The sequence below is a fragment of the Salvelinus alpinus genome, chromosome 4, assembly GCF_045679555.1.
Source record: "Salvelinus alpinus chromosome 4, SLU_Salpinus.1, whole genome shotgun sequence".
In the NCBI taxonomy this organism is placed as follows: Eukaryota; Metazoa; Chordata; class Actinopteri; order Salmoniformes; family Salmonidae; genus Salvelinus; species Salvelinus alpinus.
Window position 1 is genome coordinate 16,095,812 of NC_092089.1, and position 27,500 is coordinate 16,123,311.

The 27,500-nt window shown below is 45.2% G+C and overlaps 1 protein-coding gene across 3 annotated transcripts in view; it reads right to left on the reverse strand.

Annotated features, from left to right (window-relative positions):
* Nucleotides 1–27,500, reverse strand: part of cdkal1 (CDK5 regulatory subunit associated protein 1-like 1) — a 1,024,035-nt gene that overhangs the window by 355,786 nt on the left and 640,749 nt on the right. The window lies entirely within an intron of this gene.

A 27,500-nucleotide genomic window follows, 5' to 3' on the forward strand; every position in this document is an offset into this window, starting at 1 on the left:
TTTATAATGATTCCAAGAAGCTGTATTTCTGCTAGAGATATCATCATCATCTCATTCAGGTATGCTTCAAATTAAAAAAAATAAAAAACAACTCTAGCATTAATTACCTAACAAATGAACACATCACTAAACTCTCTCTCTCTTCTAACTAATATTTTCCATTTCACAAAGAGAAACGGCCTGTTAGGTCTTGGTTGTCCATCCTCACCCCAGAGAGGACTGGAGGGGAGCTCCATTATGTTCCTATTCAACAGACACATCATCTACCAGGGGAAAGATGTGTCTCTTGGTTGTCCATCCTCACCCCAGAGGGGACTGGAGGGGAGCTCCATTATGTTCCTATTCAACAGACACATCATCTACCAGGGGAAAGATGTGTCTCTTGGACATGAACTACAACGCCACCCAGGGTGCTGTGCCCATCACCATGGTGTTGCCACGGCATCCGCAGCACGGCACACTGGGACAGCTGGAGGGCCAGGAGACCATGCTAAAACCCTTCCAGCAACCCCACTACGTACTGACCGAGAGAGAGACTGTGTGAACGGTACCCCACTACGTACTGACCGGGAGACAGACTGTGTGAACAGCACCCCACTATGTTCTGACCGGGAGAGAGACTGTGTGAAAAGCACCCCACTACGTACTGACCGGGAGAGAGACTGTGTGAACAGCACCCCACTACGTACTGACCGAGAGAGAGACTGTGTGAACGGTACCCCACTACGTACTGACCGGGAGACAGACTGTGTGAACAGCACCCCACTATGTTCTGACCGGGAGAGAGACTGTGTGAAAAGCACCCCACTACGTACTGACCGGGAGAGAGACTGTGTGAACAGCACCCCACTACGTACTGACCGGGAGAGAGACTGTGTGAACGACACCCCACTACGTACTGACCGAGAGAGAGACTGTGTGAACGGTACCCCACTACGTACTGACCGGGAGAGAGACTGTGTGAACAGCTCCCCACTACGTACTGACCGGGAGAGAGACTGAGTGAACAGCACCCCACTACGTACTGACCGGGAGAGAGACTGTGTGAACAGCACCCCACTACGTACTGACCGGGAGAGACTGTGTGAACGGCTCCCCACTACGTACTGACCGGGAGAGAGACTGTGTGAACAGTACCCCACTACGTACTGACCGGGAGAGAGACTGTGTGAACATCACCCCACTACGTACTGACCGGGAGAGAGACTGTGTGAACAGTACCCCACTACGTACTGACCGGGAGAGAGACTGTGTGAACAGCACCCCACTACGTACTGACCGGGAGAGAGACTGTGTGAACAGTACCCCACTACGTACTGACCGGGAGAGAGACTGCGTGAACAGCACCCCACTACGTACTGACCGGGAGAGAGACTGTGTGAACAGCACCCCACTACGTACTGACCGGGAGAGAGACTGTGTGAACGGCTCCCCACTACGTACTGACCGGGAGAGAGACTGTTTGAACAGCACCCCACTACGTACTGACCGGGAGAGAGACTGTGTGAACGGCTCCCCACTACGTACTGACCGGGAGAGAGACTGTGTGAACAGCACCCCACTATGTTCTGACCGGGAGAGAGACTGTGTGAAAAGCACCCCACTACGTACTGACCGGGAGAGAGACTGTGTGAACAGCACCCCACTACGTACTGACCGGGAGAGAGACTGTGTGAACGACACCCCACTACGTACTGACCGAGAGAGAGACTGTGTGAACGGTACCCCACTACGTACTGACCGGGAGACAGACTGTGTGAACAGCACCCCACTACGTACTGACCGGGAGAGAGACTGTGTGAACAGCTCCCCACTACGTACTGACCGGGAGAGAGACTGTGTGAACAGCACCCCACTACGTACTGACCGGGAGAGAGACTGTGTGAACGACACCCCACTACGTACTGACCGGGAGAGAGACTGTGTGAACGGCACCCCACTACGTACTGACCGGGAGAGAGACTGTGTGAACGGCACCCCACTACGTACTGACCGGGAGAGACACTGTGTGAACAGCACCCCACTACGTACTGACCGGGAGAGAGACTGTGTGAACAGCACCCCACTACGTACTGACCGGGAGAGAGACTGTGTGAACAGCTCCCCACTACGTACTGACCGGGAGAGAGACTGAGTGAACAGCACCCCACTACGTACTGACCGGGAGAGAGACTGTGTGAACAGCACCCCACTACGTACTGACCGGGAGAGACTGTGTGAACGGCTCCCCACTACGTACTGACCGGGAGAGAGACTGTGTGAACAGTACCCCACTACGTACTGACCGGGAGAGAGACTGTGTGAACATCACCCCACTACGTACTGACCGGGAGAGAGACTGTGTGAACAGTACCCCACTACGTACTGACCGGGAGAGAGACTGTGTGAACAGCACCCCACTACGTACTGACCGGGAGAGAGACTGTGTGAACAGTACCCCACTACGTACTGACCGGGAGAGAGACTGCGTGAACAGCACCCCACTACGTACTGACCGGGAGAGAGACTGTGTGAACAGCACCCCACTACGTACTGACCGGGAGAGAGACTGTGTGAACGGCTCCCCACTACGTACTGACCGGGAGAGAGACTGTTTGAACAGCACCCCACTACGTACTGACCGGGAGAGAGACTGTGTGAACGGCTCCCCACTACGTACTGACTGGGAGAGAGACTGTGTGAACAGCACCCCACTACGTACTGACCGGGAGAGAGACTGCGTGAACAGCACCCCACTACGTACTGACCGGGAGAGAGACTGTGTGAACAGCACCCCACTACGTACTGACCGGGAGAGAGACTGTGTGAACGGCTCCCCACTACGTACTGACCGGGAGAGAGACTGTGTGAACAGCACCCCACTACGTACTGACCGGGAGAGAGACTGTGTGAACGGCTCCCCACTACGTACTGACCGGGAGAGAGACTGTGTGAACAGCACCCCACTACGTACTGACCGGGAGAGAGACTGTGTGAACAGCACCCCACTACGTACTGACCGGGAGAGAGACTGTGTGAACATCACCCCACTACGTACTGACCGGGAGAGAGACTGTGTGAACGGCTCCCCACTACGTACTGACCGGGAGAGAGACTGTGTGAACATCACCCCACTACGTACTGACCGGGAGAGAGACTGTGTGAACATCACCCCACTACGTACTGACCGGGAGAGAGACTGTGTGAACGGCTCCCCACTACGTACTGACCGGGAGAGAGACTGTGTGAACAGCACCCCACTACGTACTGACCGGGAGAGAGACTGTGTGAACAGCACCCCACTACGTACTGACCGGGAGAGAGACTGTGTGAACAGCACCCCACTACGTACTGACCGGGAGAGAGACTGTGTGAACGGTACCCCACTACGTACTGACCGGGAGAGAGACTGTGTGAACAGCACCCCACTACGTACTGACCGGGAGAGAGACTGTGTGAACGGTACCCCACTACGTACTGACCGGGAGAGAGACTGTGTGAACAGCACCCCACTACGTACTGACCGGGAGAGAGACTGTGTGAACGGTACCCCACTACGTACTGACCGGGAGAGAGACTGTGTGAACGGTACCCCACTACGTACTGACCGGGAGAGAGACTGTGTGAACGGTACCCCACTACGTACTGACCGGGAGAGAGACTGTGTGAACAGCACCCCACTACGTACTGACCGGGAGAGAGACTGTGTGAACGGTACGCCACCTTTGACCTACAAGGCAGCTCTAGCAGAACAGCCAGCTGTAGTCCATTCAACAGAACAATACATCATGTATTAACACATCCCAGGCCTCTCTGATAGGCTGAACAATCAGCTCCAGGTAAAGGTGAGCAGCCGGGGAGGAAGTTAACATGTAGCACTTGGTCCCTTTGTTGTGTTAGTCCTGTCTACCAGTGGGTGGTATGGACAGGGACTGACTGAACATCTAATATACTGGAGCAGGACGCTGCCTGCCAACTGGAAAATAGACTTTTCATACAGCAACGGGACAGAACACGGTGTGTGTGTGTGTGTGTGTGTGTGTGTGTGTGTGTGTGTGCGTGTGTGTGGCTGGCTGGCTGGTAGAAGTCATGCTAATAAGACTGGTCCCAGATGGACAGCACAATCACAGCCAGTATTTATTATAAAGGACCACAGCTCTAGTGTGTGTGTGTGTGTGTGTGTGTGTGTGTGTGTGTGTGTGTGTGTGTGTGTGTGTGGTTGCCAGCAGCCTCCAGACTGACTCAGTCTCAGGTGAGTTGTAGCTGTGCTTGGCTGCTCTCTGTTACTGGTTGATTAGCAGACAGTCTATTAAGACACATGTCCTGATCACTGCCACATCGCCCACCCAACTACCACCCAATTACCACCCAACAACTACCCAACAACTACACAACTATCACCCAACTACCACACAACAACTACCACCCAACAACTACCCAACAACCACCCAACTACCACCCAACAACCACCCAACAACCACCCAACTACTACCCAACAACCACCCAACAACCACCCAACAACCACCCAACAACCACCCAACTACCACACAACAACTACCACCCAACTACCACCCAACAACTACCCAACAACCACCCAACTACCACCCAACTACCACCCAACAACCACCCAACAACCACCCAACAACCACCCAACAACTACCCAACTACTACCCAACAACCACCCAACTACCACACAACAACTACCCAACAACCACCCAACAACCACCCAACAACCACCCAACTACCACCCAACAACCACCCAACAACCACCCAACTACTACCCAACAACCACCCAACTACCACACAACAACTACCCAACAACCACCCAACTACCACCCAACAACCACCCAACAACCACCCAACTACTACCCAACAACCACCCAACAACCACCCAACAACCACCCAACAACCACCCAACAACCACCCAACAACCACCCAACTACTACCCAACAACCACCCAACTACTACCCAACAACCACCCAACTACTACCCAACAACCACCCAACTATCACCCAACAACCACCCAACAACCACACAACAACCACCCAACTACCACCCAACTACTACCCAACAACCACCCAACTACTACACAACAACCACCCAACTACTACCCAACAACCACCCAACTACTACCCAACTACTACCCAACAACCACCCAACTACTACCCAACAACCACCCAACTACTACCCAACAACCACCCAACTACTACCCAACAACCACCCAACTACTACCCAACAACCACCCAACAACCACCCAACAACCACCCAACTACCACCCAACAACCACCCAACTACTACCCAACAACCACCCAACTACTACCCAACTACCACCCAACAACCACCCAACTACCACCCAACTACCACCCAAAAACTACCCAACTACTACCAAACAACTACGCAACTACCACCCAACAACCACCCAACAACTATCCAACTACCACCCAACTACAACCTAACTACCACATAACAACTACCCAACGTGGTATTGTTTGCCATTGATTGTACTGTTGAAGTTGCTCAATAAAAACAATTGCTCACAACAACAACAACAACACAGCTTCTAAGTAAAACAACAGAACGTCTACATCTAGGCTAAGAAAAACAACAGAACCTCAACATCTAGGCTAAGTAAAACAACAGAACGTCTACATCTAGGCTAAGAAAAACAACAGAACGTCTACATCTAGGCTAAATAAAACAACAGAACCTCTACATCTAGGCTAAGTAAAACAACAGAACGTCTACATCTAGGCTAAATAAAACAACAGAACGTCTACATCTAGGCTAAATAAAACAACAGAACGTCTACATCTAGGCTAAATAAAACAACAGAACCTCAACATCTAGGCTAAATAAAACAACAGAACGTCTACATCTAGGCTAAATAAAACAACAGAACGTCTACATCTAGGCTAAATAAAACAACAGAACGTCTACATCTAGGCTAAGTAAAACAACAGAACGTCTACATCTAGGCTAAATAAAACAACAGAACGTCTACATCTAGGCTAAATAAAACAACAGAACGTCTACATCTAGGCTAAATAAAACAACAGAACGTCTACATCTAGGCTAAGTAACACAACAGAACGTCAACATCTAGGCTAAATAAAACAACAGAACGTCTACATCTAGGCTAAGTAACACAACAGAACGTCAACATCTAGGCTAAGTAAAACAACAGAACGTCTACATCTAGGCTAAATAAAACAACAGAACCTCAACATCTAGGCTAAGTAACACAACAGAACGTCAACATCTAGGCTAAGTAAAACAACAGAACGTCTACATCTAGGCTAAATAAAACAACAGAACCTCAACATCTAGGCTAAATAAAACAACAGAACGTCTACATCTAGGCTAAATAAAACAACAGAACGTCTACATCTAGGCTAAATAAAACAACAGAACGTCTACATCTAGGCTAAGTAAAACAACAGAACGTCTACATCTAGGCTAAATAAAACAACAGAACGTCTACATCTAGGCTAAATAAAACAACAGAACGTCTACATCTAGGCTAAATAAAACAACAGAACGTCTACATCTAGGCTAAGTAACACAACAGAACGTCAACATCTAGGCTAAATAAAACAACAGAACGTCTACATCTAGGCTAAGTAAAACAACAGAACGTCTACATCTAGGCTAAATAAAACAAAGGAACGTCTACATCTAGGCTAAGTAACACAACAGAACGTCAACATCTAGGCTAAATAAAACAACAGAACGTCTACATCTAGGCTAAGTAACACAACAGAACGTCTACATCTAGGCTAAATAAAACAACAGAACCTCAACATCTAGGCTAAATAAAACAACAGAACGTCTACATCTAGGCTAAATAAAACAACAGAACGTCTACATCTAGGCTAAGTAAAACAACAGAACGTCTACATCTAGGCTAAATAAAACAACAGAACGTCTACATCTAGGCTAAATAAAACAACAGAACGTCTACATCTAGGCTAAATAAAACAACAGAACGTCTACATCTAGGCTAAGTAACACAACAGAACGTCAACATCTAGGCTAAATAAAACAACAGAACGTCTACATCTAGGCTAAGTAAAACAACAGAACGTCTACATCTAGGCTAAGTAAAACAACAGAACGTCTACATCTAGGCTAAGTAAAACAACAGAACCTCAACATCTAGGCTAAGTAAAACAACAGAACGTCTACATCTAGGCTAAGTAACACAACAGAACCTCAACATCTAGGCTAAGTAAAACAACAGAACGTCTACATCTAGGCTAAGAAAAACAACAGAACCTCAACATCTAGGCTAAGTAAAACAACAGAACGTCTACATCTAGGCTAAGTAACACAACAGAACCTCAACATCTAGGCTAAGTAAAACAACAGAACGTCTACATCTAGGCTAAGTAACACAACAGAACGTCTACATCTAGGCTAAATAAAACAACAGAACGTCTACATCTAGGCTAAGTAAAACAACAGAACGTCTACATCTAGGCTAAGTAAAACAACAGAACGTCTACATCTAGGCTAAGAAAAACAACAGAACCTCAACATCTAGGCTAAGTAAAACAACAGAACGTCTACATCTAGGCTAAGTAACACAACAGAACCTCAACATCTAGGCTAAGTAAAACAACAGAACGTCTACATCTAGGCTAAGTAACACAACAGAACGTCTACATCTAGGCTAAATAAAACAACAGAACGTCTACATCTAGGCTAAGTAAAACAACAGAACGTCTACATCTAGGCTAAGTAAAACAACAGAACGTCTACATCTAGGCTAAGTAAAACAACAGAACCTCAACATCTAGGCTAAGTAAAACAACAGAACGTCTACATCTAGGCTAAGTAACACAACAGAACCTCAACATCTAGGCTAAGTAAAACAACAGAACGTCTACATCTAGGCTAAGTAACACAACAGAACGTCAACATCTAGGCTAAATAAAACAACAGAACGTCTACATCTAGGCTAAGTAAAACAACAGAACGTCTACATCTAGGCTAAATAAAACAACAGAACGTCTACATCTAGGCTAAGTAACACAACAGAACGTCAACATCTAGGCTAAGTAAAACAACAGAACGTCTACATCTAGGCTAAATAAAACAACAGAACCTCAACATCTAGGCTAAATAAAACAACAGAACGTCTACATCTAGGCTAAATAAAACAACAGAACGTCTACATCTAGGCTAAATAAAACAACAGAACGTCTACATCTAGGCTAAGTAAAACAACAGAACGTCTACATCTAGGCTAAATAAAACAACAGAACGTCTACATCTAGGCTAAATAAAACAACAGAACGTCTACATCTAGGCTAAATAAAACAACAGAACGTCTACATCTAGGCTAAGTAAAACAACAGAACGTCAACATCTAGGCTAAATAAAACAACAGAACGTCTACATCTAGGCTAAGTAAAACAACAGAACGTCTACATCTAGGCTAAGTAAAACAACAGAACGTCTACATCTAGGCTAAGTAAAACAACAGAACCTCAACATCTAGGCTAAGTAAAACAACAGAACGTCTACATCTAGGCTAAGTAACACAACAGAACCTCAACATCTAGGCTAAGTAAAACAACAGAACGTCTACATCTAGGCTAAGAAAAACAACAGAACCTCAACATCTAGGCTAAGTAAAACAACAGAACGTCTACATCTAGGCTAAATAAAACAACAGAACGTCTACATCTAGGCTAAGTAAAACAACAGAACGTCTACATCTAGGCTAAGTAAAACAACAGAACGTCTACATCTAGGCTAAGAAAAACAACAGAACCTCAACATCTAGGCTAAGTAAAACAACAGAACGTCTACATCTAGGCTAAGTAACACAACAGAACCTCAACATCTAGGCTAAGTAAAACAACAGAACGTCTACATCTAGGCTAAGTAACACAACAGAACGTCTACATCTAGGCTAAATAAAACAACAGAACGTCTACATCTAGGCTAAGTAAAACAACAGAACGTCTACATCTAGGCTAAGTAAAACAACAGAACGTCTACATCTAGGCTAAGTAAAACAACAGAACCTCAACATCTAGGCTAAGTAAAACAACAGAACGTCTACATCTAGGCTAAGTAACACAACAGAACCTCAAAATCTAGGCTAAGTAAAACAACAGAACGTCTACATCTAGGCTAAGAAAAACAACAGAACCTCAACATCTAGGCTAAGTAAAACAACAGAACGTCTACATCTAGGCTAAGTAACACAACAGAACCTCAACATCTAGGCTAAGTAAAACAACAGAACGTCTACATCTAGGCTAAGTAAAACAACAGAACGTCTACATCTAGGCTAAGTAACACAACAGAACCTCAACATCTAGGCTAAGTAAAACAACAGAACGTCTACATCTAGGCTAAGAAAAACAACAGAACCTCAACATCTAGGCTAAGTAAAACAACAGAACGTCTACATCTAGGCTAAGTAACACAACAGAACCTCAACATCTAGGCTAAGTATAACAACAGAACGTCTACATCTAGGCTAAGTAACACAACAGAACCTCAACATCTAGGCTAAGAAAAACAACAGAACCTCAACATCTAGGCTAAGTAAAACAACAGAACGTCTACATCTAGGCTAAGTAAAACAACAGAACGTCTACATCTAGGCTAAGTAAAACAACAGAACCTCAACATCTAGGCTAAGTAAAACAACAGAACGTCTACATCTAGGCTAAATAAAACAACAGAACGTCTACATCTAGGCTAAGTAAAACAACAGAACGTCTACATCTAGGCTAAATAAAACAACAGAACGTCTACATCTAGGCTAAGTAAAACAACAGAACGTCTACATCTAGGCTAAGTAAAACAACAGAACGTCTACATCTAGGCTAAGTAAAACAACAGAACGTCTACATCTAGGCTAAGTAAAACAACAGAACGTCTACATCTAGGCTAAATAAAACAACAGAACGTCTACATCTAGGCTAAGTAAAACAACAGAACGTCTACATCTAGGCTAAGTAAAACAACAGAACGTCTACATCTAGGCTAAGTAAAACAACAGAACGTCTACATCTAGGCTAAGTAAAACAACAGAACGTCTACATCTAGGCTAAGTAAAACAACAGAACGTCTACATCTAGGCTAAGTAAAACAACAGAACGTCTACATCTAGGCTAAGTAAAACAACAGAACGTCTACATCTAGGCTAAGTAAAACAACAGAACGTCTACATCTAGGCTAAGTAAAACAACAGAACGTCTACATCTAGGCTAAGTAAAACAACAGAACGTCTACATCTAGGCTAAGTAAAACAACAGAACGTCTACATCTAGGCTAAGTAACACAACAGAACGTCAACATCTAGGCTAAATAAAACAACAGAACGTCTACATCTAGGCTAAGTAAAACAACAGAACGTCTACATCTAGGCTAAATAAAACAACAGAACGTCTACATCTAGGCTAAGTAACACAACAGAACGTCAACATCTAGGCTAAGTAAAACAACAGAACGTCTACATCTAGGCTAAATAAAACAACAGAACCTCAACATCTAGGCTAAATAAAACAACAGAACGTCTACATCTAGGCTAAATAAAACAACAGAACGTCTACATCTAGGCTAAATAAAACAACAGAACGTCTACATCTAGGCTAAGTAAAACAACAGAACGTCTACATCTAGGCTAAATAAAACAACAGAACGTCTACATCTAGGCTAAATAAAACAACAGAACGTCTACATCTAGGCTAAATAAAACAACAGAACGTCAACATCTAGGCTAAATAAAACAACAGAACGTCTACATCTAGGCTAAGTAAAACAACAGAACGTCTACATCTAGGCTAAGTAAAACAACAGAACCTCAACATCTAGGCTAAGTAAAACAACAGAACGTCTACATCTAGGCTAAGTAACACAACAGAACCTCAACATCTAGGCTAAGTAAAACAACAGAACGTCTACATCTAGGCTAAGAAAAACAACAGAACCTCAACATCTAGGCTAAGTAAAACAACAGAACGTCTACATCTAGGCTAAATAAAACAACAGAACGTCTACATCTAGGCTAAGTAAAACAACAGAACGTCTACATCTAGGCTAAGTAAAACAACAGAACGTCTACATCTAGGCTAAGAAAAACAACAGAACCTCAACATCTAGGCTAAGTAAAACAACAGAACGTCTACATCTAGGCTAAGTAACACAACAGAACCTCAACATCTAGGCTAAGTAAAACAACAGAACGTCTACATCTAGGCTAAGTAACACAACAGAACGTCTACATCTAGGCTAAATAAAACAACAGAACGTCTACATCTAGGCTAAGTAAAACAACAGAACGTCTACATCTAGGCTAAGTAAAACAACAGAACGTCTACATCTAGGCTAAGTAAAACAACAGAACCTCAACATCTAGGCTAAGTAAAACAACAGAACGTCTACATCTAGGCTAAGTAACACAACAGAACCTCAAAATCTAGGCTAAGTAAAACAACAGAACGTCTACATCTAGGCTAAGAAAAACAACAGAACCTCAACATCTAGGCTAAGTAAAACAACAGAACGTCTACATCTAGGCTAAGTAACACAACAGAACCTCAACATCTAGGCTAAGTAAAACAACAGAACGTCTACATCTAGGCTAAGTAAAACAACAGAACGTCTACATCTAGGCTAAGTAACACAACAGAACCTCAACATCTAGGCTAAGTAAAACAACAGAACGTCTACATCTAGGCTAAGAAAAACAACAGAACCTCAACATCTAGGCTAAGTAAAACAACAGAACGTCTACATCTAGGCTAAGTAACACAACAGAACCTCAACATCTAGGCTAAGTAAAACAACAGAACGTCTACATCTAGGCTAAGTAACACAACAGAACCTCAACATCTAGGCTAAGAAAAACAACAGAACCTCAACATCTAGGCTAAGTAAAACAACAGAACGTCTACATCTAGGCTAAGTAAAACAACAGAACGTCTACATCTAGGCTAAGTAAAACAACAGAACCTCAACATCTAGGCTAAGTAAAACAACAGAACGTCTACATCTAGGCTAAATAAAACAACAGAACGTCTACATCTAGGCTAAGTAAAACAACAGAACGTCTACATCTAGGCTAAATAAAACAACAGAACGTCTACATCTAGGCTAAGTAAAACAACAGAACGTCTACATCTAGGCTAAGTAAAACAACAGAACGTCTACATCTAGGCTAAGTAAAACAACAGAACGTCTACATCTAGGCTAAGTAAAACAACAGAACGTCTACATCTAGGCTAAATAAAACAACAGAACGTCTACATCTAGGCTAAGTAAAACAACAGAACGTCTACATCTAGGCTAAGTAAAACAACAGAACGTCTACATCTAGGCTAAGTAAAACAACAGAACGTCTACATCTAGGCTAAGTAAAACAACAGAACGTCTACATCTAGGCTAAGTAAAACAACAGAACGTCTACATCTAGGCTAAGTAAAACAACAGAACGTCTACATCTAGGCTAAGTAAAACAACAGAACGTCTACATCTAGGCTAAGTAAAACAACAGAACGTCTACATCTAGGCTAAGTAAAACAACAGAACGTCTACATCTAGGCTAAGTAAAACAACAGAACGTCTACATCTAGGCTAAGTAAAACAACAGAACGTCTACATCTAGGCTAAGTAAAACAACAGAACCTCAACATCTAGGCTAAGTAACACAACAGAACCTCAACATCTAGGCTAAGAAAAACAACATCTAGGCTAAGTAAAACAACAGAACGTCTACATCTAGGCTAAGTAACACAACAGAACCTCAACATCTATGCTAAGTAAAACAACAGAACCTCAACATCTAGGCTAAGTAAAACAACAGAACGTCTACATCTAGGCTAAGTAAAACAACAGAACGTCTACATCTAGGCTAAGTAAAACAACAGAACGTCTACATCTAGGCTAAGTAAAACAACAGAACGTCTACATCTAGGCTAAGTAAAACAACAGAACCTCAACATCTAGGCTAAGTAACACAACAGAACCTCAACATCTAGGCTAAGAAAAACAACAGAACCTCAACATCTAGGCTAAGTAAAACAACAGAACGTCTACATCTAGGCTAAGTAACACAACAGAACCTCAACATCTATGCTAAGTAAAACAACAGAACCTCAACATCTAGGCTAAGTAAAACAACAGAACGTCTACATCTAGGCTAAGTAAAACAACAGAACCTCAACATCTAGGCTAAGTAAAACAACAGAACGTCTACATCTAGGCTAAGTAAAACAACAGAACGTCTACATCTAGGCTAAGTAAAACAACAGAACCTCAACATCTAGGCTAAGTAAAACAACAGAACCTCAACATCTATGCTAAGTAGCAGCAAAGGGGGGACCAATTCCACATTAATGCCCATGATTTTGGAAGGAGATGTCCGACGTGCAGGTGTCCACACACTGTTGTTCATGTAGTGTTTTTCATTTATGAATTTAGTATTTATATTATATAATTTTTTATGTTTCTTCCACTTTGACAGAGTATTTTGTGTAGACTGTTGACAATTACATCTATTTGAATCCCAATGTAACACAATAGAATGTGAAGAAATCTAAGGCATTTTAAGTAATCAGGAACAACATACAAAACAATGGTAATTGTTTATACTGTAAATGTAAAACCTGAAACAAAACAACATTGACGATTTCATCTGGAATGACGGCAACATGACGGGATGACGACACAGACACCAAATCACCAGCGCTACGTCGACCAACAGGGAAGTAACAGCAGAGCTACGTCGACCAACAGGGAAGTAACAGCAGAGCTACGTCGACCAACAGGGAAGTAACAGCAGAGCTACATCGACCAACAGGGAAGTAACAGCAGAGCTACATCGACCAACAGGGAAGTAACAGCAGAGCTACGTCGACCAACAGGGAAGTACCAGCAGAGCTACATCGACCAACAGGGAAGTAACAGCAACGTCAGTTATTCCCAGCAGATGTCTGCAGATGTACATTTATACTGGACAAAATCCATTTCTAAAAGCCTCCAGGGAACAAACCAAACCACGACTAATGTTACTGTAATTCTCTGCTGCTCTACGATGACCATAAACGTGATTTACACCACGACACCGTTAGAGATGTGTTTTAGGTGTTGCTCTAATCTGTGGCTACATTAATCGTGTCAGCGGCCCAAATGGGACCCTATTCCCTATCTAGTGCACTACTTTTGACCAGAACCCATAGGGGTAGTGCACTACTTTTGACCAGAGCCCATAGGGGTAAGTACACTATACCGGGAATAGGGTGCCGTTTGGGAACCGTCTCATAAATGGCCAAGGACGAACACGGCGAGTAATTAAATTGAACATGTTTATCTAATGTGGCCGAGAGATATATAATAGTAGTATGAACAACGAGGCTGTTTGCTGAAGCAGTCGACTCAGCTCTTATTTACAGTGATGTGTCCTTAAGGCTGGCATTACGAGGCATGTAAGCAATAACGTCCGGGGACAAACCATGCTATTTCATGTAATTACCCCACTAACAGAGGGGCCCGGGGTGTGTGTGTGTGTGTGTGTGTGTGTGTGTGTGTGTGTGTGTGTGTGTGTGTGTGTGTGTGTGTGTGTGTGTGTGACAGACGGAGGCTATGAGGAACAGAGAGAAGGACATTATTAAAACTATTCATATCTGTAGGTAATCGTTGCTTTACGACATGCTAATTTCAAATCAACAGACCACTGTGGACACTGGCCATGGAAGGAAGGGCCTGGATGATGCCAGCTACAACTAAAATCAGAGAGACTTTACATTTAGGGGGTATTACATTCAGAGACTTTACATTTAGGGGGTATTACATTCAGAGACTTTACATTTAGGGAGTATTACATTCAGATACTTTACATTTAGGGAGTATTACATTCAGAGACTTTACATTGGGGAGTATTACATTCAGATACTTTACATTTAGGGAGTATTACATCCAGAGACTTTACATTTAGGGGGTATTACATTCAGATACTTTACATTTAGGGAGTATTACATTCAGAGACTTTACATTGAGGGAGTATTACATTCAGATACTTTACATTTAGGGAGTATTACATTCAGATACTTTACATTGAGGGAGTATTACATTCAGAGACTTTACATTTAGGGAGTATTACATTCAGATACTTTACATTTAGGGAGTATTACATTCAGAGACTTTACATTGGGGAGTATTACATTCAGATACTTTACATTTAGGGAGTATTACATTCAGAGACTTTACATTTAGGGGGTATTACATTCAGATACTTTACATTTAGGGAGTATTACATTCAGAGACTTTACATTGAGGGAGTATTACATTCAGATACTTTACATTTAGGGAGTATTACATTCAGATACTTTACATTTAGGGAGTATTACATTGAGGGAGTATTACATTCAGATACTTTACATTTAGGGAGTATTACATTCAGATACTTTACATTTAGGGAGTATTACATTGAGGGAGTATTACATTCAGATACTTTACATTTAGGGAGTATTACATTGAGGGAGTATTACATTCAGATACTTTACATTTAGGGAGTATTACATTCAGAGACTTTACATTTAGGGAGTATTACATTCAGAGACTTTACATTTAGGGAGTTTTACATTCAGAGACTTTACATTGAGGGAGTATTACATTCAGATACTTTACATTTAGGGAGTATTACATTGAGGGAGTATTACATTCAGATACTTTACATTTAGGGAGTATTACATTGAGGGAGTATTACATTCATATACTTTACATTTAGGGAGTATTACATTCAGAGACTTTACATTTAGGGAGTATTACATTGAGGGAGTATTACATTCAGATACTTTACATTTAGGGAGTATTGCATTCAGAGACTTTACATTTAGGGAGTATTACATTCATATACTTTACATTGAGGGAGTATTACATTCAGATACTTTACATTGAGGGAATATTACATTCAGAGACTTTACATTGAGGGAGTATTACATTCAGAGACTTTACATTTAGGGAGTATTACATTCAGAGACTTTACATTTAGGGAGTATTACATTCAGAGACTTTACATTGAGGGGGTATTACATTCAGATACTTTACATTTAGGGGGTATTACATTCAGAGACTTTACATTGAGGGAGTATTACATTCAGAGACTTTACATTGAGGGAGTATTACATTCAGAGACTTTACATTGAGAGGGAGTATTACATTCAGATACTTTACATTGAGAGGGAGTATTACATTCAGATACTTTACATTTAGGGAATATTACATTCAGGGAGTATTACATTCAGATACTTTACATTTAGGGAATATTACATTCAGAGACAATAAACCACGAGCCACGCAGGAAGTTTCCTAAACATTGACAAAACAATGGCAACTTTTAAAGAGAGAGAAATCCCTGTCACAACAGATGGAGAAAGCCAGAGAGATGTTGTTAACACAAGCAGAATACAGCAGACAGCAGTTTCCTGATCTGACAGCCCAAATATCTGACTGAGGCTTTAACATATTTCTTTACTTCTCACACACACACACACACACACACACACACACACACACACACACACACACACACACACACACACACACACACACACACACACACACACACACACACACACACACACACACACACACATTTTACAAAACACACACACTTTACAAAACACCTCTGTCTCTGTTTCCACACTCTCCCAGAACTGTATGTGTGTGTGTGTGTGTGTGTGTGTGTGTGTGTGTGTGTGTGTGTGTGTGTGTGTGTGTGTGTGTGTGTGTGTGTGTGTGTGTGTACGCATGTTCGTGTGTGCGGGCGGTAAAACACGCGTGTGTGGGAGGAAGTCATGTCTTCCCAGAGGATGTGTGAGCTTCCTTCGTTTCTGTTCATTAAGACTGTAGGAGAGAAGCTGCAGGAGATTTCACCACAGAGTTAAACACGGACAGAAAACCTCACCGCAGGTCAAACTGATTAAGACTGTTGAAGAGAACGACAGCGTTTGACAGTATTAATTCTAGACGTGATTTAATTTAGTTGGGAGAGAGAACTACGAGTTGTGTCTGACAATCCTCAGGCATCAACATAGGTGTCAAGAACCTGCTTCACTAAAACATCCTGAACTCCACATCTCCTGTCTCAATAAAGTTAGGATATAACGTACGTCTCAATAAAGTCAGGATATCACGTACGTCTCAATAAAGTTAGGATATCACGTACGTCTCAATAAAGTTAGGACATCACGTACGTCTCAATAAAGTTAGGACATCACGTACGTCTCAATAAAGTTAGGACATCACGTAGTGTACAAAGCCCTCTCTCTATCTCCTGTCAGTCTCCTCTCTCTATCTCCTGTCAGTCTCCTCTCTCTATCCCCTGTCAGTCTCCTCTCTCTATCTCCTTTCAGTCTCCTCTCTCTGTCTCCTGTCAGTCTCCTCTCTCTGTCTCCTGTCAGTCTCCTCTCTCTATCTCCTGTCAGTCTCCTCTCTCTATCTCCTGTCAGTCTCCTCTCTCTATCCCCTGTCAGTCTCCTCTCTCTATCTCCTGTCAGTCTCCTCTCTCTGTCTCCTGTCAGTCTCCTCTCTCTGTCTCCTGTCAGTCTCCTCTCTCTGTCTCCTGTCAGTCTCCTCTCTCTATCCCCTGTCAGTCTCCTCTCTCCATCTCCAGTCAGTCTCATCTCTCCATCTCCAGTCAGTCTCCTCTCTCCATCTCCAGTCAGTCTCCTCTCTCCATCTCCAGTTAGTCTCCTCTCTCCGTCTCCAGTCAGTCTCCTCTCTCCGTCTCCAGTCAGTCTCCTCTCTCTGTCTCCAGTCAGTCTCCTCTCTCCGTCTCCAGTCAGTCTCCTCTCTCCATCTCCAGTCAGTCTCCTCTCTCCGTCTCCAGTCAGTCTCCTCTCTCCGTCTCCAGTCAGTCTCCTCTCTCCGTCTCCAGTCAGTCTCCTCTCTCTATCTCCTGTCAGTCTCCTTTCTCCGTCTCCTGTCAGTCTCCTTTCTCCGTCTCCAGTCAGTCTCCTCTCTCCGTCTCCAGTCAGTCTCCTCTCTCCGTCTCCAGTCAGTCTCCTCTCTCTGTCTCCTGTCAGTCTCCTCTCTCTGTCTCCAGTCAGTCTCCTCTCTCCATTTCCAGTCCGTCTCCAGTCAGTCTCCTCTCTCCATCTCCAGTCAGTCTCCTCTCTCCGTCTCCAGTCAGTCTCCTCTCTCCATCTCCAGTCAGTCTCCTCTCTCCATCTCCAGTCAGTCTCCTCTCTCTGTCTCCTGTCAGTCTCCTCTCTCTGTCTCCTGTCAGTCTCCTCTCTCTGTCTCCTGTCAGTCTCCTCTCTCCGTCTCCAGTCAGTCTCCTCTCTCCATTTCCAGTCAGTCTCCTCTCTCCATCTCCAGTCAGTCTCCTCTCTCTGTCTCCTGTCAGTCTCCTCTCTCTGTCTCCTGTCAGTCTCCTCTCTCTGTCTCCAGTCAGTCTCCTCTCTCCATTTCCAGTCCGTCTCCAGTCAGTCTCCTCTCTCCATCTCCAGTCAGTCTCCTCTCTCCGTCTCCAGTCAGTCTCCTCTCTCCATCTCCAGTCAGTCTCCTCTCTCCATCTCCAGTCAGTCTCCTCTCTCTGTCTCCAGTCAGTCTCCTCTCTCTGTCTCCTGTCAGTCTCCTCTCTCTGTCTCCTGTCAGTCTCCTCTCTCCGTCTCCAGTCAGTCTCCTCTCTCCATTTCCAGTCCGTCTCCAGTCAGTCTCCTCTCTCCATCTCCAGTCAGTCTCCTCTCTCCGTCTCCAGTCAGTCTCCTCTCTCCATCTCCAGTCAGTCTCCTCTCTCCATATCCAGTCAGTCTCCTCTCTCCGTCTCCAGTCAGTCTCCTCTCTCCGTCTCCAGTCAGTCTCCTCTCTCCGTCTCCAGTCAGTCTCCTCTCTCTATCTCCTGTCAGTCTCCTTTCTCCGTCTCCAGTCAGTCTCCTCTCTCCGTCTCCAGTCAGTCTCCTCTCTCCATCTCCAGTCAGTCTCCTCTCTCTGTCTCCTGTCAGTCTCCTCTCTCTGTCTCCTGTCAGTCTCCTCTCTCCGTCTCCAGTCAGTCTCCTCTCTCCGTCTCCAGTCAGTCTCCTCTCTCTATCTCCTGTCAGTCTCCTTTCTCCGTTTCCTGTCAGTCTCCTTTCTCCGTCTCCAGTCAGTCTCCTCTCTCCGTCTCCAGTCAGTCTCCTCTCTCCGTCTCCAGTCAGTCTCCTCTCTCTGTCTCCAGTCAGTCTCCTCTCTCAGTCTCCAGTCAGTCTCCTCTCTCCGTCTCCAGTCAGTCTCCTCTCTCCATCTCCAGTCAGTCTCCTCTCTCTGTCTCCTGTCAGTCTCCTCTCTCTGTCTCCAGTCAGTCTCCTCTCTCCGTCTCCAGTCAGTCTCCTCTCTCCGTCTCCAGTCAGTCTCCTCTCTCCATCTCCAGTCAGTCTCCTCTCTCCATCTCCAGTCAGTCTCCTCTCTCTGTCTCCTGTCAGTCTCCTCTCTCTGTCTCCTGTCAGTCTCCTCTCTCTGTCTCCAGTCAGTCTCCTCTCTCCATTTCCAGTCCGTCTCCAGTCAGTCTCCTCTCTCCATCTCCAGTCAGTCTCCTCTCTCCGTCTCCAGTCAGTCTCCTCTCTCCATCTCCAGTCAGTCTCCTCTCTCCATCTCCAGTCAGTCTCCTCTCTCTGTCTCCTGTCAGTCGCCTCTCTCTGTCTCCTGTCAGTCTCCTCTCTCCGTCTCCAGTCAGTCTCCTCTCTCCATTTCCAGTCCGTCTCCAGTCAGTCTCCTCTCTCCATCTCCAGTCAGTCTCCTCTCTCCGTCTCCAGTCAGTCTCCTCTCTCCATCTCCAGTCAGTCTCCTCTCTCCATATCCAGTCAGTCTCCTCTCTCCGTCTCCAGTCAGTCTCCTCTCTCCGTCTCCAGTCAGTCTCCTCTCTCTATCTCCTGTCAGTCTCCTTTCTCCGTCTCCAGTCAGTCTCCTCTCTCCGTCTCCAGTCAGTCTCCTCTCTCCATCTCCAGTCAGTCTCCTCTCTCTGTCTCCTGTCAGTCTCCTCTCTCCGTCTCCAGTCAGTCTCCTCTCTCCGTCTCCAGTCAGTCTCCTCTCTCTATCTCCTGTCAGTCTCCTTTCTCCGTCTCCTGTAAGTCTCCTTTCTCCGTCTCCAGTCAGTCTCCTCTCTCCGTCTCCAGTCAGTCTCCTCTCTCCGTCTCCAGTCAGTCTCCTCTCTCTGTCTCCAGTCAGTCTCCTCTCTCTGTCTCCAGTCAGACTCCTCAACCTCATGAGCCTCATCTCCACTTAACACCATCACTTTTAAATTGTCTTTCAATTAAGTGTTTGTTCTAAATGAAAGGTATTATATTTTATAATAACTTGTGTTCTGAATCTATAAAGTGGGGCCTGTTCAGAAGAGAGCAACACTAAAGCACGTTCAGGTAGAAATGCACTGTGTAGAACAGTTATGATTGTTAGGCACATAGAATAGGCCGATCATGTCAGCCCTATTCATCACATTTCTATCTGAAACTATTCAGTTTCACCACACTGAAGTCACCAGTCTTCAGTGGACGTGAAGTGTCTCTACCACTGAAGTTCATTCAATACAGAAAATCCTCTTCAGGCTTTCAGAGACACCGTAAGTCCTCTCCAGTCAGTTAGACCATGGTAATACTGCTAATCGCCAGTCCTCGCCAGTCAGTTAGACCATGGTAATACTGCTAATCACCAGTCCTCGCCAGTCAGTTAGACCATGGTAATACTGCTAATCGCCAGTCCTCGCCAGTCAGTTAGACCATGGTAATACTGCTAATCGCCAGTCCTCGCCAGTCAGTTAGACCATGGTAATACTGCTAATCGCCAGTCCTCGCCAGTCAGTTAGACCATGGTAATACTGCTAATCCCCAGTCCTCTCCAGTCAGTTAGACCATGGTAATACTGTAATCACCAGTCCTCTCCAGTCAGTTAGACCATGGTAATACTGATAATCACCAGTCCTCTCCAGTCAGTTAGACCATGGTAATACTGCTAATCGCCAGTCCTCTCCAGTCAGTTAGACCATGGTAATACTGCTAATCGCCAGTCCTCGCCAGTCAGTTAGACCATGGTAATACTGATAATCACCAGTCCTCTCCAGTCAGTTAGACCATGGTAATACTGATAATCACCAGTCCTCGCCAGTCAGTTAGACCATGGTAATACTGTAATCCCCAGTCCTCGCCAGTCAGTTAGACCATGGTAATACTGTAATCACCAGTCCTCTCCAGTCAGTTAGACCATGGTAATACTGTAATCACCAGTCCTCTCCAGTCAGTTAGACCATGGTAATACTGTAATCACCAGTCCTCGCCAGTCAGTTAGACCATGGTAATACTGTAATCCCCAGTCCTCGCCAGTCAGTTAGACCATGGTAATACTGTAATCACCAGTCCTCTCCAGTCAGTTAGACCATGGTAATACTGCTAATCACCAGTCCTCCCCAGTCAGTTAGACCATGGTAATACTGATAATCACCAGTCCTCTCCAGTCAGTTAGACCATGGTAATACTGTAATCCCCAGTCCTCGCCAGTCAGTTAGACCATGGTAATACTGCTAATCGCCAGTCCTCGCCAGTCAGTTAGACCATGGTAATACTGCTAATCCCCAGTCCTCTCCAGTCAGTTAGACCATGGTAATACTGTAATCACCAGTCCTCTCCAGTCAGTTAGACCATGGTAATACTGATAATCACCAGTCCTCTCCAGTCAGTTAGACCATGGTAATACTGCTAATCGCCAGTCCTCTCCAGTCAGTTAGACCATGGTAATACTGCTAATCACCAGTCCTCTCCAGTCAGTTAGACCATGGTAATACTGTAATCACCAGTCCTCGCCAGTCAGTTAGACCATGGTAATACTGTAATCACCAGTCCTCTCCAGTCAGTTAGACCATGGTAATACTGTAATCCCCAGTCCTCTCCAGTCAGTTAGACCATGGTAATACTGTAATCCCCAGTCCTCTCCAGTCAGTTAGACCATGGTAATACTGTAATCACCAGTCCTCGCCAGTCAGTTAGACCATGGTAATACTGTAATCACCAGTCCTCTCCAGTCAGTTAGACCATGGTAATACTGTAATCCCCAGTCCTCTCCAGTCAGTTAGACCATGGTAATACTGTAATCACCAGTCCTCGCCAGTCAGTTAGACCATGGTAATACTGCTAATCACCAGTCCTCTCCAGTCAGTTAGACCATGGTAATACTGTAATCACCAGTCCTCTCCAGTCAGTTAGACCATGGTAATACTGTAATCACCAGTCCTCTCCAGTCAGTTAGACCATGGTAATACTGCTAATCACCAGTCCTCTCCAGTCAGTTAGACCATGGTAATACTGTAATCACCAGTCCTCTCCAGTCAGTTAGACCATGGTAATACTGTAATCACCAGTCCTCTCCAGTCAGTTAGACCATGGTAATACTGCTAATCCCCAGTCCTCGCCAGTCAGTTAGACCATGGTAATACTGTAATCACCAGTCCTCTCCAGTCAGTTAGACCATGGTAATACTGCTAATCACCAGTCCTCCCCAGTCAGTTAGACCATGGTAATACTGATAATCACCAGTCCTCTCCAGTCAGTTAGACCATGGTAATACTGTAATCCCCAGTCCTCGCCAGTCAGTTAGACCATGGTAATACTGCTAATCGCCAGTCCTCGCCAGTCAGTTAGACCATGGTAATACTGCTAATCCCCAGTCCTCTCCAGTCAGTTAGACCATGGTAATACTGTAATCACCAGTCCTCTCCAGTCAGTTAGACCATGGTAATACTGATAATCACCAGTCCTCTCCAGTCAGTTAGACCATGGTAATACTGCTAATCGCCAGTCCTCTCCAGTCAGTTAGACCATGGTAATACTGATAATCACCAGTCCTCTCCAGTCAGTTAGACCATGGTAATACTGCTAATCACCAGTCCTCTCCAGTCAGTTAGACCATGGTAATACTGTAATCACCAGTCCTCGCCAGTCAGTTAGACCATGGTAATACTGTAATCACCAGTCCTCTCCAGTCAGTTAGACCATGGTAATACTGTAATCCCCAGTCCTCTCCAGTCAGTTAGACCATGGTAATACTGTAATCCCCAGTCCTCTCCAGTCAGTTAGACCATGGTAATACTGTAATCACCAGTCCTCGCCAGTCAGTTAGACCATGGTAATACTGTAATCACCAGTCCTCTCCAGTCAGTTAGACCATGGTAATACTGTAATCCCCAGTCCTCTCCAGTCAGTTAGACCATGGTAATACTGTAATCACCAGTCCTCGCCAGTCAGTTAGACCATGGTAATACTGCTAATCACCAGTCCTCTCCAGTCAGTTAGACCATGGTAATACTGTAATCACCAGTCCTCTCCAGTCAGTTAGACCATGGTAATACTGTAATCACCAGTCCTCTCCAGTCAGTTAGACCATGGTAATACTGCTAATCCCCAGTCCTCGCCAGTCAGTTAGACCATGGTAATACTGTAATCACCAGTCCTCTCCAGTCAGTTAGACCATGGTAATACTGTAATCACCAGTCCTCTCCAGTCAGTTAGACCATGGTAATACTGTAATCACCAGTCCTCGCCAGTCAGTTAGACCATGGTAATACTGCTAATCACCAGTCCTCTCCAGTCAGTTAGACCATGGTAATACTGCTAATCGCCAGTCCTCGCCAGTCAGTTAGACCATGGTAATACTGTAATCACCAGTCCTCGCCAGTCAGTTAGACCATGGTAATACTGCTAATCACCAGTCCTCGCCAGTCAGTTAGACCATGGTAATACTGCTAATCACCAGTCCTCTCCAGTCAGTTAGACCATGGTAATACTGTAATCACCAGTCCTCTCCAGTCAGTTAGACCATGGTAATACTGCTAATCACCAGTCCTCTCCAGTCAGTTAGACCATGGTAATACTGTAATCACCAGTCCTCTCCAGTCAGTTAGACCATGGTAATACTGCTAATCGCCAGTCCTCTCCAGTCAGTTAGACCATGGTAATACTGCTAATCACCAGTCCTCTCCAGTCAGTTAGACCATGGTAATACTGTAATCACCAGTCCTCGCCAGTCAGTTAGACCATGGTAATACTGCTAATCGCCAGTCCTCGCCAGTCAGTTAGACCATGGTAATACTGTAATCACCAGTCCTCGCCAGTCAGTTAGACCATGGTAATACTGTAATCACCAGTCCTCGCCAGTCAGTTAGACCATGGTAATACTGTAATCACCAGTCCTCGCCAGTCAGTTAGACCATGGTAATACTGTAATCACCAGTCCTCTCCAGTCAGTTAGACCATGGTAATACTGTAATCCCCAGTCCTCTCCAGTCAGTTAGACCATGGTAATACTGTAATCACCAGTCCTCTCCAGTCAGTTAGACCATGGTAATACTGTAATCACCAGTCCTCTCCAGTCAGTTAGACCATGGTAATACTGTAATCGCCAGTCCTCTCCAGTCAGTTAGACCATGGTAATACTGTAATCACCAGTCATCTCCAGTCAGTTAGACCATGGTAATACTGCTAATCGCCAGTCCTCGCCAGTCAGTTAGACCATGGTAATACTGTAATCACCAGTCATCTCCAGTCAGTTAGACCATGGTAATACTGCTAATCACCAGTCCTCTCCAGTCAGTTAGACCATGGTAATACTGCTAATCGCCAGTCCTCGCCAGTCAGTTAGACCATGGTAATACTGTAATCACCAGTCCTCGCCAGTCAGTTAGACCATGGTAATACTGATAATCACCAGTCCTCTCCAGTCAGTTAGACCATGGTAATACTGCTAATCACCAGTCCTCTCCAGTCAGTTAGACCATGGTAATACTGTAATCACCAGTCCTCTCCAGTCAGTTAGACCATGGTAATACTGTAATCACCAGTCCTCTCCAGTCAGTTAGACCATGGTAATACTGTAATCACCAGTCCTCTCCAGTCAGTTAGACCATGGTAATACTGTAATCACCAGTCCTCTCCAGTCAGTTAGACCATGGTAATACTGCTAATCACCATATGAAACAAAGCCAAATGGCCTGCTGAAGGTGTCACCATTAGCTGGCTAATACCGCAGAAAGCAGTGAGAGGGAAACTAGCCTACGCATCATTAAAGAGATTATTATTCAATGAATGCTTATTCATTACTCTCCACGCCAGATCCAAGATGGAGGACCAGTAACCTCTACGGGTAGGCCTGTAATTCTAGTCAGGCTCCTGGTATTTTCATTGTTCCATTTTAGTCATTTAGCAGACAGTCTTATGCAGAGGGACTTACAGCAGTGAGTACATACATTGTTGTACTTTTTCCCGTACTGTTCCCCCAGTGGGAATCGAACCAACAACCCTGTGTTGAAACGCCACGCTCTAACAACTGAACCACAAGGGATATAATTTCCACTTGGCAGCGAACAAGTTTATTTTTTTATTTTTTCTATTTAACCTTTATTTAACTAGGCAAGTCAGTTAAAGAATAGGAGGAGCTTTCCGTTCTGATTGTTTATTTAATTGTCGCCTAAAAACCTTTAGGTCTACCTATAGAAAAATGTAAAAACAATTCTGCATCTCTGCCCAGCCTGGTAAGAGTGGCGTAAAGGATGTTTAGCATCCCCAGAGGCTCTGAAAGTGTGGAGAAAATAATCTGTTGGCCGGCTCCCCAGGAACCATCACATGAGCCTGAAGACAGACTGCTGTCCGGCTCTCCAGGAACCATCACATGAGCCTGAAGACAGACTGCTGTCCGTCTCCCCAGGAACCATCACATGAGCCTGAAGACAGACTGCTGTCCGGCTCTCCAGGAACCATCACATGAGCCTGAAGACAGACTGCTGTCCGTCTCTCCAGGAACCATCACATGAGCCTGAAGACAGACTGCTGTCCGGCTCTCCAGGAACCATCACATGAGCCTGAAGACAGACTGCTGTCCGTCTCCCCAGGAACCATCACATGAGCCTGAAGACAGACTGCTGTCCGTCTCTCCAGGAACCATCACATGAGCCTGAAGACAGACTGCTGTCCGTCTCTCCAGGAACCATCACATGAGCCTGAAGACAGACTGCTGTCCGTCTCTCCAGGAACCATCACATGAGCCTGAAGACAGACTGCTGTCCGGCTCTCCAGGAACCATCACATGAGCCTGAAGACAGACTGCTGTCCGTCTCCCCAGGAACCATCACATGAGCCTGAAGACAGACTGCTGTCCGTCTCTCCAGGAACCATCACATGAGCCTGAAGACAGACTGCTGTCCGTCTCTCCAGGAACCATCACATGAGCCTGAAGACAGACTGCTGTCCGTCTCTCCAGGAACCATCACATGAGCCTGAAGACAGACTGCTCTCCGTCTCTCCAGGAACCATCACATGAGCCTGAAGACAGACTGCTGTCCGTCTCTCCAGGAACCATCACATGAGCCTGAAGACAGACTGCTCTCCGTCTCTCCAGGAACCATCACATGAGCCTGAAGACAGACTGCTGTCCGTCTCTCCAGGAACCATCACATGAGCCTGAAGACAGACTGCTGTCCGTCTCTACAGGAACCATCACATGAGCCTGAAGACAGACTGCTGTCCGTCTCTCCAGGAACCATCACATGAGCCTGAAGACAGACTGCTGTCCGTCTCTCCAGGAACCATCACATGAGCCTGAAGACAGACTGCTGTCCTGCTCTCCAGGAACCATCACATGAGCCTGAAGACAGACTGCTGTCCGTCTCCACAGGAACCATCACATGAGCCTGAAGACAGACTGCTGTCCGTCTCCACAGGAACCATCACATGAGCCTGAAGACAGACTGCTGTCCGTCTCCACAGGAACCATCACATGAGCCTGAAGACAGACTGGCCAAACTCCCGTTTCTAGGAATTCATTCTAAAACCGAATTCAAAAGGCACTTGTAATAAGTCATTTTTTTTTTCATTTGTATTTAATTCTAAGTAAGTCACAGCCTATATGTTCAATGTATAGACAATAATGATTTAATACAACAACATGTTGTTTAAATAATGAGCTCTTTATGTCCCTACCAGCCTATTGCGTCATACTCTCAAATGCTTCACAATGTATTTCCTTTGTAGGCTCCATGAACGATGAGCGGGACTCCGCTCACATCCTCTGTATGGGACCAAATGATTCACTCTGCACACAATATACTGGAAACTAGGACACCATGGGGATGGACACCATGGGGATGGACACCATGGGGATGGACACCATAGGGATGGACACCATAGGGATGGACACCATAGGGATGGACACCATGGGGATGGACACCATAGGGATGGACACCATAGGGATGGACACCATGGGGATGGACACCATGGGGATGGACACCATAGGGATGGACACCATGGGGATGGACACCATGGGGATGGACACCATGGGGATGGACACCATGGGGATGGACACCATGGGGATGGACACCATGGGGATGGACACCATGGGGATGGACACCATAGGGATGGACACCATGGGGATGGACACCATGGGGATGGACACCATGGGGATGGACACCATGGGGATGGACACCATGGGGATGGACACCATGGGGATGGACACCATGGGGGTGGACACCATGGGGATGGACACCA